This window comes from Macaca fascicularis, chromosome 1, assembly GCF_037993035.2.
Source record: "Macaca fascicularis isolate 582-1 chromosome 1, T2T-MFA8v1.1".
In the NCBI taxonomy this organism is placed as follows: Eukaryota; Metazoa; Chordata; class Mammalia; order Primates; family Cercopithecidae; genus Macaca; species Macaca fascicularis.
The window spans coordinates 50,581,532-50,597,335 of record NC_088375.1 but is presented as its reverse complement, the minus strand read 5'-3'; the positions used below and the strand labels follow the sequence as shown (position 1 = coordinate 50,597,335).

Sequence of the window (15,804 nt, the reverse complement as noted above, 5' to 3'; positions counted from 1 at the left end):
GTTTCGCCATGTTAGCCAGGATGCTCTGGATATCCTCACCTCGTGATCTGCCCGCCTCGGCCTCCCAAAGTGCTGAGATTATTGGCGTGAGCCACCGCGCCTGGCCGACCATTTTTTTTTTTTTAAAAGCATTAAAGTATTTGTTAATTAAGGTATGTATATTTTTTAGACATAATTCTATTGCACACTTAATAGACTGCAGTATAGTGTAAACATAACTTTTGTATGTTCTGGAAAGCCAAAAATAATTATGTGATTCACCTTATTCTGATATTCACTTTACTGTAGTAGTCTGCAACTGAACTTGCAATATCTCTGAGGTATGCCTGTAGTTTGAACAAATGTTTATGAGGATCAACTTCAACTTGAGATCCCAACTTACTATTAGATGTTGTGAACACAATATAAAAATTTCTGTTCATGGCCGGGCACGGTGGCTCACGCCTGTAATCCTAGAACTTTGGGAGGCTGACGCGGGCAGATCACAAGGTCAAGAGATGGAGACCATCCTGGCCAACATGGTGAAACCCCGTCTCTACTAAAAATACAAAAATTAGCTGGGCGTGGTGGCCTGCGCCTGTAGTCCCAGCTACTTGGGAGGCTGAGGCAGGAGAATCACTTGAGCCCGAGAGGTGGAGGTTGCGGAGCCGATATCGTGCCACTGCGCTCCAGCCTGGCAACAGAGCGAGACTCCGTCTCAAAAAAAAAAAAAAAAAAAAACTGTTTATATTTTTCCTTTTTTCATATTTAGTGACAGCTTATTTCAGGGAAAGGGACAAGGGAAGGAAAAAAAGAACAAAGGTATTAACTGAATTTCAGTTTAGGTTCAACTTTTTAAAACATAGATTTAGGAATACAGGTGGGATTTTATTACATGGATATTTCGCTTAGTGGTAAAATCCGGTCTTTTAGTGTAACCATCACCTGAATTGTGTACATTGTTCTCTGTAAGTAATTTCTCATCCCTCCCACCTTCCTATTCTCCAGTGTCTATTATTCTACAGTCTAGGTCCACACATACACATTATTTAGCTCTCGCTTGTAATTCAGAATATGTGGTATTTTACTGTTTTTGAGTTGTTTCACTTAAGTTAATAGCCTCCAGTTTCATCCATGTTGCTGCAAAAGTCATCATTTCATTCTGTTTTATGACTAAGTAGTATTCCATGGTGTATACATGGCACATTTTCTTTAACCAGTCATCTCCATTGATGGACACTTAGAGTAGTTCCATATCTTTGCTATTTTGAACAGTGCTGTGATAAACAAACAAATGTAGATACCTTTTGGATTTAGTGATTTCCTTTGTGTAGATACCCAGTAGCAGTAGTGCTGGATTGAATGGTAGTTCTATTTTTACTTCGAGAAATATCCACACTGTTTTTCGTAGAGGTTGTACTAATTTACATTTTCACCAATAGTATATAAGTGTTTCCTTTTCTCTGCATCCTCACTAATGTCTATTATTTTTTGGGTTTTTAGTAATAGCCATCTCGACTAGTGTGAGATGGTATCTCATTGTGGTTTTAATTTGCATTTCTCTGATGATTAGTGATGTGCATCTTTTCATATGCTTGTTGGACATGTGTATGTCTTCCTTTGGAAAATGTCAGTTCATATCATTTGCCCAGTTTTTAATGGGGTTATTTTATTTGCTTTTTCTTTTTTTTTTCTTTTCTTTTTTCTTTTTTTTTTTTCTTTCTTTCTTTCTTTTTTTTTTTTTTTTTTTTTTTTTTTTTTTTTTTTTTTTGAGACGGAGGTTCACTCTTGTTGCCCAAGCTGGAGTGCAATGGCGAGATCTGGGCTCACCACAACCTCTGCCTCCCGGGTTCAAGCGATTCTCCTGCCCCAGCCTCCTGAGTAGCTAGGAGTACAGTCGCACACCACCATGCCCAGCTAATTTTGTGTATTTTCAGTAGAAATGGGGTTTCACCATGTTAGCCAGGCTGGTCTCAAACTCCCGACCTCAGGTGATCCGCCCGCCTCAGCCTGCCAAAGTGCTGGGATTACAGGCCACCGTGCCTGGCTATTTGCTTTTTTGTTGTTGAGTTGTTTGAGTTCCCTGTAGCTTCTGGATATTAGTCCTTTGTTGGCTGCATCGTTTACAAATATTTTCTCCCATCCCGTGGGTTGTGTGTTCACTCTGTTCATACTTTTTTTTTTTTTTTTTTTGCTGTGCAGCAGCTTTTTAGTTTAATAAAGTCCCTTTTGTCTATTTTTGTTTTTGTTACATTGACCTAAGCCAATGTTCAAACAAAGTTTTCTAGGTTTTCTTCTAGAATTTTTATAGTTTCATGTAGTATATTTAAGTCTTTATTCCATCTTAAGTTAATTTTTGTGTATAGTGAGAGATAGGGATCTAGTTTCATTCTTCCGCACATGGCTAACCAGTTTTCTGAGAACTATTTATTGAATAGGGTATCCTTCCCTCATTTTAAGTTTGTGTTGATTTTGTTGAAAATCAGTTTTGTGTAGGTATGTGGCTTTATTTATTTATTATTTTTTTATTTTTTTATTTTTGAGACGGAGTCTCGCGCTGTGTCACCCAGGCTGGAGTGCAGTGGCGCGATCTCGGCTCACTGCAAGCTCCGCCTCCCAGGTTCACGCCATTCTCCTGCCTCAGCCTCCGAGTAGCTGGGACTACAGGCGCCCGCCACCACGCCCGGCTAGTTTTCTGTATTTTTAGTAGAGACGGGGTTTCACCATGTTAGCCAGGATGGTCTCGATCTCCTGACCTCGTGATCCACCCGCCTCGGCCTCCCAAAGTGCTGGGATTACAGGCTTGAGCCACCGCGCCCGGCCAATATGTGGCTTTATTTATTCTGTTGCATAGATCTATGTGTCTATTTTTATATCAATAACATGCTTTTTTTGGCTACTGTAGCCTTGTAGTATAATTTGAAGTCGAGTACTATGATGTCTCCAACTTTGTTCTTTTTGCTTAAGAGTGCTTTGGCTATTTGGGCTCTTTTTTGATATGAACTTTAGGATTGTTTTTTCTAACTCTGTGAATAATGACATTGGTATTTTGATAGGAATTACAATGAAGCTATAAATTCAATGTTTTATAGTTCGTGTGTAGATCTTCTACCTCCTTAGTTAAATGGATTTTTTGTAGCTATTGTAAATGGAATTGAGTTATTTTTTTTTTTTTTTTTTTTTTTTTTTTTTTTTTTTTTTTGAGACGGAGTCTCGCTCTGTCGCCCAGGCTGGAGTGCAGTGGCGCGATCTCGGCTCACTGCAAGCTCCGCCTCCCGGGTTCACGCCATTCTCCTGCCTCAGCCTCCCGAGTAGCTGGGACTACAGGCGCCCACAACCGCGCCCGGCTAATTTTTTGTATTTTTAGTAGAGACGGGGTTTCACCGTGGTCTCGATCTCCTGACCTTGTGATCCGCCCGCCTCGGCCTCCCAAAGTGCTGGGATTACAGGCGTGAGCCACCGCGCCCGGTGGAATTGAGTTATTGATTTGTTTCTTAGTTTGATCATTATTGTTGTATAGAAATGCTACTTATTTTTCTGTGTTGATTTTTTTGTCCTGAGACTTTTCTGGATTCATTTATCAAACCTAGGATTCTTTTGGAACAGTCGTTAGGGTTTTCTAGGTTCAAGATTATATTGTCAGCAAACAGAAATAATTCAACTTCTTTTCCAGTTTGGATGTCTTTTATTTCTTTCTCTTGTCTGATTGCTCTGGCTAGAACTTCCAGTACTATGTTGAATAGAAGTGGTGAAAGTGGGCATCTTTGTTTTGTGCCAGTGCTTAGGAGGAATGCTTTTTGCTTTTCCCCATTCGGTATGATGTTGGCTGTGTGTGTGACGTAGATGGCTCTTATTATTATTGTTATTATTAATTTATTTTACTTTAAGTTCCAGGATACAAGTGCAGAACGTGCAGGTTTGTTACATAGGTATATGTGTGCCATGGTGGTTTGCTGTACCTATCAGCCTGTCATCTAGGTTTTAAGCCCTGCATGCATAGCTATTTGTCCTAGTGCTCTCCCTCCCCTTCCCCTGCAACCCTCTACTGGCACCAGTGTGTGCTATTCCCCTCCCTGTGTCCATGTGTTCTCATTGTTCAGCTCCCACTTATGAGTGAGAACATGTGGTGTTTGGTTTTCTGTTCCTGTGTTAGTTTGCTGAGGCTGATGATTTCCAGGTTCATCCATGTCCCTGCAAAGGACATGATCTCATTCCTTTATATGACTGCGTAGTATTCCCTGGCGTATATGTACCACATTTTTTTTTTTTTTTTTTTTTGAGACCGAGTCTTGCTCTGTCACCCAGGCTGGAGTGCAGTGGTGCAATCTTGGCTCACTGCAAGCTCTGCCTCCCGGGTTCACACCATTCACCTGCCCCAGCCTCCTAAGTAGCCGGGACAACAGAGGCTCGCCACCACACCTGGCTAATTTTTTAAAAATATTTTTAGTAGAGACGGGGTTTTACCATGTTAGCCAGAATGGTCTCCATCTCCTGACCTCATGATCCGCCCGCCTCGGCCTCCCAAAGTGCTGGGTTTACAGGCATGAGCCACCATGCCCGGCACCACATTTTCTTTATCCAGTTTATCATTGATGGGATTTGAGTTGGTTCCATGTCTTTGTTATTGTAAACAGTGCTGCAATAAACATATGTGTGCATGTGTCTTTATAGTAGAATGATTTATATTCCTTTGGGTATATAACCAGTAATGGAATTGCTGGGTCAAATGATATTTCTGGTTCCACATCCTTGAGGAATCTCCACAATGTCTTCCACAATGGTTGAACTAATTTACATTCCCACCAACAGTGTAAAAATATTTCTATTTCTCTACAGCCTCACCAGCATCTATTGTTTCTTGACTTTTTAATAATTGCCATTCTGACTGGCATGAGGTGGTATCTCATTGTGGTTTTGATTTCCATTTCTCTAACGATTAGTGATGTTGAGCTTTTTTTCATATGTTTGTTGGCTGCATAAATGTCTTCTTTTGTGAAGTGTCTGTTCATATCCTTTGCCCACTTTTTGAGGGGGTTGTTTGTTTTTTTTCTTGTTAATTTGTTTGAGTTTCCTTGTTGATTCTGGATATTAGACCTTTGTCCGATGGGTAGATTGTAAAAATTTTCTTCCATTCTTTAGGTTGCCTGTTCACTCTGATGATAATTTCTTTTGCTTGTGGGTGCTGTCAGGTGGCAAATACTCTGTATGAGTTCCTTGCTTATAGGTAGCCTCAATGTGGTGGTTTTCTCAAATGCTAGTTGTAGTAACAGTGTACTGGACAGGTAAGTAGAGTCTTGGCCACCTGCAGAGATGGAAAGGTGAGGGTCTTGAGAAACTTATCTCATTCCCAACATTCCCAAGCACAGTGCATGGTGTCAGCAGATTTTTGTATTGTGTTGTGCAGTTTGACCTCCAGGCCAGTAGGTGGCACTGGCAGGTAAGAGTCAGCTGCAGTGGTAGCAGTAGGGTGTGTGTTTGATCTTTTTTCACCTGAAGGAGCTCTCTTGATGCCTCAGGCCATGGACCACACTGTGGGACTCCACAATGGCCTGGGCTCTGCTCTCAGAGCTAGGCAAAACTGGGTGAAGATACTGGGCTCATTTGCTCTTAGGTCCATCAATGGCAGGTGCAGACAACAGCTCTGATTGGGGTAGTCAGAGAGTGGTGTAGGTTCTGTGAGATTTCCTTTGTTACAAATGGCCTTAGTGTGGTGGCTTTCTCAAATGCCAGCTATAGTAGTAACGTACTAGGTAGGTGAATGAACTCAAGGCCTCCTGAGTAGCCAGGAAGGTGTGGGCAATGGTGGTAGCTGATGTCCCACAAAGGATTTCCTCTTCCTGAGCTTTGTGTGATTGTGTCAGTAGATGTTATAATGGGCTGTGCAGGTTGGCCTCCTGGCCAGTAGGTGGCACTTGCAGGAGAGAGACAGCTGTGACAGTGGCCATGGGATTTATGCTTGACCTTTGTTAGCCAGAAGTACTCAGAAGTCCCAGCATATCACGTGGGCCATGGATTTCCTAGGGGTCCTTGTCCCATGTTCTGCCACCAAGGTGGGTAGGCGGGCAAAGCTGGATCAGGCGAGTCTGCATTCAGGTTTCCCAATGGTGAGCACAGTAGCAGCCCCAACAGGGGTGTGAGGGCAGTTTCCTGTTTGCTGGGGCAGTGTTCCAAGGGAGGCATGGAATCACCTCTGCTGCACAAAAGAGGCTGCATGAGGACAGAGTGGAGCCCAGGCTTCACAGCCCAGCAGGCAGTAGTGGGACTCCAGTAGCTTTCAGGCCTTGACCTGGTGGGTCTCCCACCAACAGCCCATTGCTGGCAGGAAGCTGAAAAAGTCATCTGAGTCCCAAGCAGTTTGTGCTCAGTTTGTAAAATTGCCCCAGGCTGCAAGACTCTGCTCTGGACAGAAACTGGCTCCTAGGCAACACTTTGGCTGGTCTGGGCCTGCGAAGTGAGGGTATCCCCAGCTCCTGCACCTGCAGCAAGAGCCTATTACCCACTTGACTCTCAGTTCTGTCCATGAGGGTTTGTCCTCACTTTAGATTGCTGATCCCAGTTGGGATTCTCTCCCAACCTGTGACCACCGCTTAAGTTGCCTGGCAAATTTCTGCAAGGCTCCCTATGAATTAGGATCAGGAATGGCATGGGCTGCTTTCAAAGTATTTGAAGTTTCTTTCATTTTTTTCTGTTGTGCTCCTATGTTCCTTTCTGAATAAAAATTCACATTGTGAATCTCTCTCTACACACTGTTTTGCTCTTTCTAAGAAAGTGAAATGTGCTAACAAAACCTCCAATCCACCATCTTGGAAAGACCCCTGCTACTTTGAAGTTTTATCAGCGTTTGGGGGGTAGTAAAGTGCTTTCTGGAACTTGGGAATTAAGGAAATGAGACTACATTCTGAAAATTAAATTGAGATTTAATTGGCTACTGGGCCAGCATTACTAGACACTGAAATTTCTTCTCTGTTCATTTCTACAGTGTAAAAACTTTCAAGTTTTACTAGTGGTTAACAATTATTTTTTAAAAATACAAATTTCAAGAAAAATAGAAGAATAAAATGTAGTTGTTATCACTACAGTAGTAGTATTCTTTGTGTTTTCATGTTCCTTGATTACTATTGGATTTAATCTTTTGTGTTTTTAATGGCCAATTATATTTCTCTTTTAATGAAGTATCTGTCATATACTTAGCTTATTTTTCTGTTGGTGTGTTAATATTTTTGTTATTCATTTGTAATAGTTTCTGATACTAACAAATATTGGTGTCTAAGGAAAGCTGAAATCTTATTTCTAATGCTTTTCTACCATCCAATTTTCCTATCAATAAGAAGGAGGAGCAGTGATATAGATGGGATAAGAATAAGGATATTTAGGCGTGGGCCCCACTCGGGTCCGGGTTTCAGTTCCTTGGGGAGGCGCCTGGTGTCCAGATACTGCAGCTTCTGTGACGTGGAACCTGCTGTGGCTGCTCCAGCCCCAGGGAGGACTCAGGACACCCAGAAGCTAGAAATGAACTCAGTGGCCTTTGAGGATGTGACTATGAACTTCATCCAGGAGGAGTGGACTTTGCTGAGTCCTTCCCAGAAGAATCTCTACAGAGATATGATGCTGGAAACCCTCGGGAACTTGGCCTCTGTCAAAGTCTGGGTGAGAGATTCTGTGGACATAAAGAAGGGAGTCAACGTGGTGAACCCTTCAGCTAGATTCCTGATTGTCACCTGAAAAAGAAAAGTCATACTGGGGTAAAACCACGCAAATGCTGCGTGTGTGGGAAAGTCTTCCTTCCTCATTCATTCCTGACAGGCACATGACAGCTCACGCCAGACAGAAACTATACGAGTGTGATGGGGAATGGGGAGAGAAGCTCCGTAAACAGAAACAATGTGGGAAAGCCTCCATTTCCCCCAATAGTGGTCCAAGGCGCACAGTAACACCAATTTGAAAGAGACCTTATGAATGCAGGGTGTGTGGGAAAGCCCTTAATTCTCCTACTTTACTTCAAATTCATGAAAGAACTCACACTGGAGAGAGGTCCTACAAATGTAGGGAAATCATGAGAGCCTTTACTGTTTCCGTTTTCTTTCGAAAACATGGACAAATGCACACTGGAGAAAAACGCTATGAATGTAAATACTGTGGAAAACCTTTTGATCATCCCAGTTTATTTCAAACTCATGTTACACTGGAGAAAAACCTCACAAATGTAAGCAATGTGGTACAACTTCATTCAGACACATGAAATCATAACTCACCCGTTGGAGAAATCCCACCAATGTCAGGAATGTGGGAAGAAACTCAGTCGTTCCAGTTCCCTTTGCAGACATTAAAGGTCTAACAGTGGAGGAAAACTCTACAAACATCAAAAATGTGACCAAGTCTTAGATGTCCCACGTCCCTTCAAGCACATGAAAGAGCTCACACTGGAGAGAGACCTTGTGAATGTAATAAATGTGGTAAAACCTTCAATTATCCCAGTTGTTTTCGAAGACATGAAAAAACTCATAGTGGAGAAAAGCCATATGACTGTGAAAGGTGCGATATGGTCTTCGGATGTGGCAATTCCCTAAGGAGACATGAAATGACTCACACTAGAGAAAAACCCTTTGACACTAAACAATGTGGTAAAGTCTTTACTTTTTAAAATTGCCTTCAACAACATGAAAAAACTCATTTAGCTGGGCGTAGACAGTGCTTTTGGAGGCTGAGGCAGGGGGATCACCTGAGCCCAGGAGTTTGAGACCAGCCTGGTTAACATAAGAAGGCTGGGTATCATGGAGATGGACGACATAAATTGAAGAATGCACACTGGATGGAAATGTTAGTAGTTTGGAAAATACAGGAACATTTTCAATTTTAACAATTACTCTATGTTTTATTATTATTATTTTTGAGATGGAATCTCACTTAGTCCCCCAGGCTGGAGTGCAGTGCCAGGCTGGAGTGCAGTGGTGTGAACTTGGCTCATTGAAACCTCTGCCTCCCGAGTTCAGGTGATTCTCCTTCCACGGCCTCCCAGGTGACTGGGATTACAGGTGTGCACCACCATGCCCATACCCAGCTAATTTTTATATTTTTAGTAGAGATGGAGTTTCACCATGTTGGTCGGGCTGGTCTCAGACTCCTGGCCTCGAGTGGTCTGCCCGCTTCTGCCTCCAGAGATGCTGGGATTGCAGACATGAGCCACCATGCCCGGCCTAGATACATGTTTTACATGTCTTTTTACAGAATATATAACATGCAGCACAGTGAAGCACAGTCTTCATATCCCTTAAGAAAATCTGTGACTTGGGAATGGTGGCTCACGCCTGTAATCCCAGCACTTTAGGAGGCTGAGGTGGGAGGATCACTTGAGCCTGGGAGTTTGAGTCCAGTCTGGGCAAAATGGCAAGACCCCATGTCTATGAAGGAATGCAAACAAATTAGCTAGGTGTGGTGTGGTGGTGGGTGCTTGTGGTCCCAGCTGCTCGGGAAACTGGGGCCAGAGGATCGCTTGGGCCTGGGAATTCAAGACTACAGTGAGCTATGATCCTGCCACTCCAGCCTGGGAAACAGAGCAGGACCCTGTTTCTAAAAAAAAAAATACACACACACACACACACACACACACACACACATATATGTGTGTGTCTATATATATGTGTGTGTGTGTATATATATGTGTGTGTCTATATCTAAAGTCTGTGAAGTTTTTCAGACAAAGATTTTTTTGGATTGCCTCCTGGAGAAAGGGTTTATGAATTTGACAGTGTTCATATGGCAAAACCTTAAATTGACTCTGTGGGTGAGAGACACTTTCAGGTGAAAATGAAAGTCTTGAAGTCTTGAAGGAGGGGTATTTCCACACTGTGAGGGACAGGTGGGTATGTTGACCTCCCAGAATTAAATTCTTACATGTCCCTGCCTTGGCAATGGGGCTGGATCCACTGTGGGGCTCCATTTCAGCAGTCAGAGTCTGACTTCCAAGCTTGGGAATGTGTTTTGCCTTCTGAATGCTAGTTTTCCTTGTGAACTGTGGGTGCAGCCAGCTGCTTATCTGAGGGAGTTCAAATCTCTGTAGGCAGACAGGTAGAGTCTCCCAGGATTAGAGGAATTCAATCAACTTGAGCAATCAGTCTGGTTTACAGCCTCCTACCAGGCAGCCTGTTCTTCCCCAAATCCCGGGTGGAATGTGGTGACCTTCTTTCTTTAAACCAGCTCTTTGTTTGTTTGTTTGAGACGGAGGCTCACTCTGTCACCCAGGCTGGAGTGCAGTGGCATGATCTTGGCTCACTACTACCTCTGCCTCCTGGGTTCAAGCAATTCTCCAGCCTCAGCCTCCCGAGTAGCTGGGATTACAGGCATGCACCACCACACCCAGCTAATTTTTTGTATTTTTAGTAGAAATGGAGTTTCACAATGTTGGCTAGGCTGGTCTCAAACACCTGGCCTCAAGTGATCCGCCTGCCTCAGCCTCTCAAAGTGCTGGGATTACAGGCATGAGCCATGGCACTGGCTTTTTTTTTTTTTTTTTTTTTTGAGACAGAGTCTCACTCTGTCACCTAGGCTGGAGTGCAGTGGCATGATCTCAGCTCACTGCAACCTCCACCTCCTGAGTTCAAGCGATCCTCCTGCCTCAGCCTCCCAAGTAGCTGGGACTACAAGTGTGCCACCATGCCCAGCTACATTTTTGTAGTTTTAGTAGAGATGGGGTTTCGCCATGTTGTCTAGGCTGGTCTTGAAATCCTTGCCTCAAGTGATCCACCTGCCTCGACCTCCCAAAGTTCTAGGTTTACAGGTGTGAGCCACCATGTCCAGCCTGGATACTTATAGTTATTTCTTGATTATATGGTAAACAAGGGGAGGATTATTCATGAGTTTTCCAGGGAAGGGGGGGCAATTCCCAGAACTGAGGGTTCCTCACCTTTTTAGACCATATAGGGTAACTTCCTGACATTGCCATGGCATCTGTAAAGTGTCGTGGTGATCCTGGGAGTGTCCTTTAGCATGCTAATGTATTATAAATAGTGTATAATCTGCATTGAGGACAACCAGATGTCACTTGCATCAACCAGATGTCACTTGTCAAAACCATCTTGGTTTTGGTGGGATTTGGCCGGCTTCTTTAACCACAACCTGTTTTATCAGCAAGGTCTCTATGACTTGTATCTGTGCTGACCTCTTATAACTTAAAATACTTAACCTCCTGGAAATACAGCCCCGTAGGTCTCAGCCTCAGTTTACCCAGCCCCTATTCAAGATGGGAGTTGTGCTGGTTCAAAGGCCTCTGACATGACCATGCTAAAATCTCCACTCAGGGAGGAGCTATAGCTCATGGCCATCTCATGGGAGCTTATTCTGGCAGAATGGCTCAGTGCATGTGTGCCACTGAAACTCCCTCCTCTACATGTGATGATGCATGCTCTCCCTTCTCCATGGCCTCAGAAAACCCTCCTGTCACTTTCCATCAGAGAGACACTGCTTTAGAGAATACTCTCCATGGCCTCCTTACTTGAGTCAAGTAATAAAACCTCTATTGATGAAAAATAAAAAAAATAAGGATATTTATCTGATTGTGGTGATGAGGACAATATCCTGTGGATCAGGTCATTTAATAAATATTATTACCAAGTAATATTTATTACCCGATGCCAAGTGTCAGGTACTTAGTGAGTTTCTAGACATATAATGGCAAAAACAACAGATGTGGTTTTTGACTTCATAGAGCTTACCATTCAGTAAATTCAGTAAACTAGGTGAGATTGAGATACATGAGTCATAGTCACAGACACATAATTACAAGCCAGTGTAAGTATATGAAAATAGAGTTCTGTGATCTGGTCAACAAGAGAACCTGACCTATTTGGGGACAGTTTGAGTTGAGATCTGAAAGACAAGTGGGAGTTAAGTAGACAAAACCTGGGGGTTGTGTGTGGAGGAAGGTATTTTAGGCAGAAGGAAGTAGAAAGGCTGTGAGAGGGGAAAGTTTGGTGCTTTAGAAACATTAAAAAGGCCAACATGACCAGATGTACAAAGCAAATGCATGTATTGAGCTGGAGAGGTAGCCAGACTATGCAGGTTTTTGTGAATTATACCAAGGATGTTGGTCTTTATACTAAGATCAATAGAAGCCGTTGAAGGGGTTTAAGCAGCAGAATGATGTGGTCAGATTTGCATTTTTATCAGGTCACACTTTCTGTAATGGAGAACTGACAGGTGGAAGGCAAATATGGATATGAGGTGGAATGGACAAATGAAGAATTAAGCTCATTATGCTCTTTATACATAGTTATGTACCATGAAACACCACAGACTTCCAGCTCATCTCTTATCCTCCTCATTCTAATTACTCTTAGACTCCTTGTATCCTTCTCCACCTCTCCTCTACTCTGGCAACTCTTCTACAGCATCCACAGTGTAACTTATGGCCCATTATCAGTAAAATCTCCTGCGTCTGCAACCTAGTTTTTAAATGATTCTTTCTCCTAGCTCTAATGAAAATATGACTCTTCCCTGACGACATTGCCCAGTCATCTGAAGTAGTGGCTATTTTTTCCTCCCACTGAGCTTGGAAATTGGACAGGTCTTCTCCTCTTTGCTCACTGTGGCTTCTTTCATTCTCCCTCTTTTAAAAACTTGCTGATTTTGTGCTGGTGAGAATGTGAAGAAAAGAGAACTCTTATACACTGTTGGTGGGAATGTAAAGTAGTACAACCACTGTGGGGAACAGTATGGAGTTTCCTTAAAAGAATACAACTAGGACTACCATATGATCCAGCAATCCCACTCCTGAGAATCTATCCACAGGAAAGGAAATTAGTGCATTGAAGAGACATCTGTATTCCCATTTTCATTGCAGCCCTCTTCACAATAGGCAAGATATGGAATCAACCTAGGTGAATATGTATAATTATTATTTGTCTGTTAAAAAACATTAAAAAATGTTTAAACTTACTGATTTTGAGTCTCCTGTAATCAAATTATATGACTCATCATTGTTAACACTCCTTATTTCTTTATACTTTTAACTTCAAATCGTATAATTTAATCTAGCACAACTCTTGTCACTAGTTGTTGATGATTTCAATAACAAAGAACTGGTTACTCAGTTCTTTGATGTCTTCTCCTTCAGTCAGTGATGCTCCTTGTATGAGTCCTCATGACTTTTATCATCACCAATAACTGCATCTTGTGTATAACCTGAATTTCATGTCTCTCACTCTAAACACCATCTCTTCTCTTCTCCCACCTCACTCTTTCCAGCTTCCTAATCCCAGCAATACTTTGATCCCTCTGGAACTCTCATTTCCACTGATCACACCATTTTTTCACTGTTTTTCTCTTTTCATACACCCTTAATTCTTTTGCCTTTCTCTCACTTTTTACCATTCTTTTGGCAAAACTATTACTACTTTCTAGTAAAGTCCAGCTCTCTATTATTCTGAACCTGTACCTGATCACCTAAAGTGGAGACTAGAGGAAAACACTCAACCAAGTTTCTTAATCTCATTTGAAATTCATGATCACGAATCTCAAGTAGGCCCTTAATGCTGTCAGGTAAGCCTTCTCTATGTCCTTAGTCCCTCTGTCTCTTGCCTTCAGGATGATTATTTCAGACTTTTTCCATTTTGCTGAAACTCCAACATGTCTCTTATGCTCAGCTGATGACCATGCTTTCTTCCTGACTGAGGAAATGGAAGCAATCAGAAGAAAACTTGCACAGATGCCCATCAAAACATCTACTTACTTAAAAGCACTGGTACCTCCCTCTGCCTTCCTACCTGTTACCTCAGATGAACTAACCATATTCCTATCCAAAGCCAGTTTCTCTACTTGTTCATTATTTGCTATCTCTACTTGTCTACTCAAAGAGCATTCTAGCAATTCTTTCCTCTTTTTCCTTCATTATCATTTTTTCACTTTCTACTGGATCATTCCAATTACCTTACACAAAACTATCTTGACTCTACTTCCCTCAACAAATACCACTCAATTTTTTTGCTTCCCTTTGCAACATACCTCCTTAAAAGGATTGTCAGTACTCACTGTCTCCAAATCCTCTCCTTCCCTTTTCTCTTAAAACCATGCCAACAGGTATTTGACATCACTGCATGGAAACTGCTCTCTTCAAGATCACTGGTAACTTCATGATGCTAACCTTGGTGGTCAATCTTTGTTTTCATCTTACTCGACTCTGTCATCAGTATTTGCCATATGATCACTCCTACTGCTTTGGTAAGTTTTCTTCACATGGCTTCCAGAATTTTCTTTTGCTCTGCTAGCCACTCACTCCTTTGCAGGGTTTTCCTTTTCCCATACTTTTAATGTACGAATGCTCCGCAGTTGAGCCCTTATTCCTCTTCTCAACTGTATCTACGTTATGTACTGTGGTGATCTTATGTTCACTCATGGCTTTAAATATTTTTTGCCAATGACCCCCACATTTATATCTCTGGCTCAGATTCCTTTCTCCAACTCCAACTCGTATATTCAACTGTCAACTAATTGTTCCAACTGAATGTCTTATAGACATCTCAAACTCAACATGTCCTAAACAAACTCCTGCTTTCTCTCTTTCTCTCTCTCTCTCTCTCTCACACACACACACACACGCGCGTGCGCACACACCCACACACACACACACACAAACCTGCTGTATCAGCAGCCTTTTCAATTGCAGCTGAGCAATTACAGGTTATCAGCTCATCCCAGTTGCTCAAGCCAAGAAACCTTGAGTCATTTTAGACGGTTTCTTATTCATATCCCACATCCAATCCATTAAGACAGCCTGGTAGCCCTACTTTCAAAATATACCTGGGATCTGAATTAATTCTCACTGCCTACATTGCTGATTGCTAGGTACCACCATCATCTCTTTCCTGGTTACTTCAATTTTTTTCTAATAGGTCTCTCTACTTCTCTCCTGGTACTCATACAAAATTATTTTCAGATAATTAGCCACAGTGATACATTGAAAAAGTAAGTCTGACTATATATTCCTACAGCTTAAAACACTGTAGCAATTGCCCGTTTCACCAGAATAAAGCCAAAATCTTCTTAATGTCCTACAATACCCCACATAAACTGCTTTACCTATCATTACCTTTCTTTTTCTTTACGCTGTCACTCAACTTCAACTACTCTGGCCTCCTTGCTATTCCTTAAACTCACCATGCATAACTCAGAATTAAGAAATTTGCTCTTGATGTTTTCTTCCTGGAATACTATTTTTTCAGGTATTTTCTTTGTTAATTCTCTCAACTCCTTCAAGTCTTTGCTAATAAGGCCTAGGCTTACCATTCAATTTCAGATGGCAATTTCCCCAGCCCCCAACACCTCCAATATTCCTTTGCTCTCATTATCTTTTTTCTTTGCATTTCATAACAATGATCACTTTCTAACATATCAGGTAAATTACTTAGCTATTATGCTTATTGTGTATCATTTGTCTTCCCCTGCCATAATATAAGCTTGAATGAGGACAGGGATCTTTTTGTTCACTGATGTATCCAGGCACCTGAAACAGCACGAGGCACATTGTAGGAACTCAATTAATGTTTGTTGAATGAAAGCAAAACAGAAAACAGAGTGAAGAATTCAGAACCTGATCAACATATATGTGAAATAAAGTAAATGATAAAGGAGGCATCCCATTTAATAGGAAATTGGATTATTCAACAAGTGGTGGTTTGTTATTCATTTGGAGGGGAGAAAAAGTTAGATTTATACATATAAAAATGAATTTCCTAACATATAAATTAGGCTCAGAAAAAAACATTTCATTGAAGTTTGGGGTTGGAGGAGAGATTTGAATAAATCTTGGTGTAATTTTTTTTTCAACCATTGTTT

General features: G+C 41.8%; 1 pseudogene; it reads left to right on the top strand.

Moving 5' to 3' along the window:
• The first annotated feature begins 7,408 nt into the window (after nt 1-7,408).
• LOC102121937 (uncharacterized) lies at nt 7,409-8,716 on the top strand (annotated as a pseudogene).
• The last annotated feature ends 7,088 nt before the right edge of the window (nt 8,717-15,804 follow it).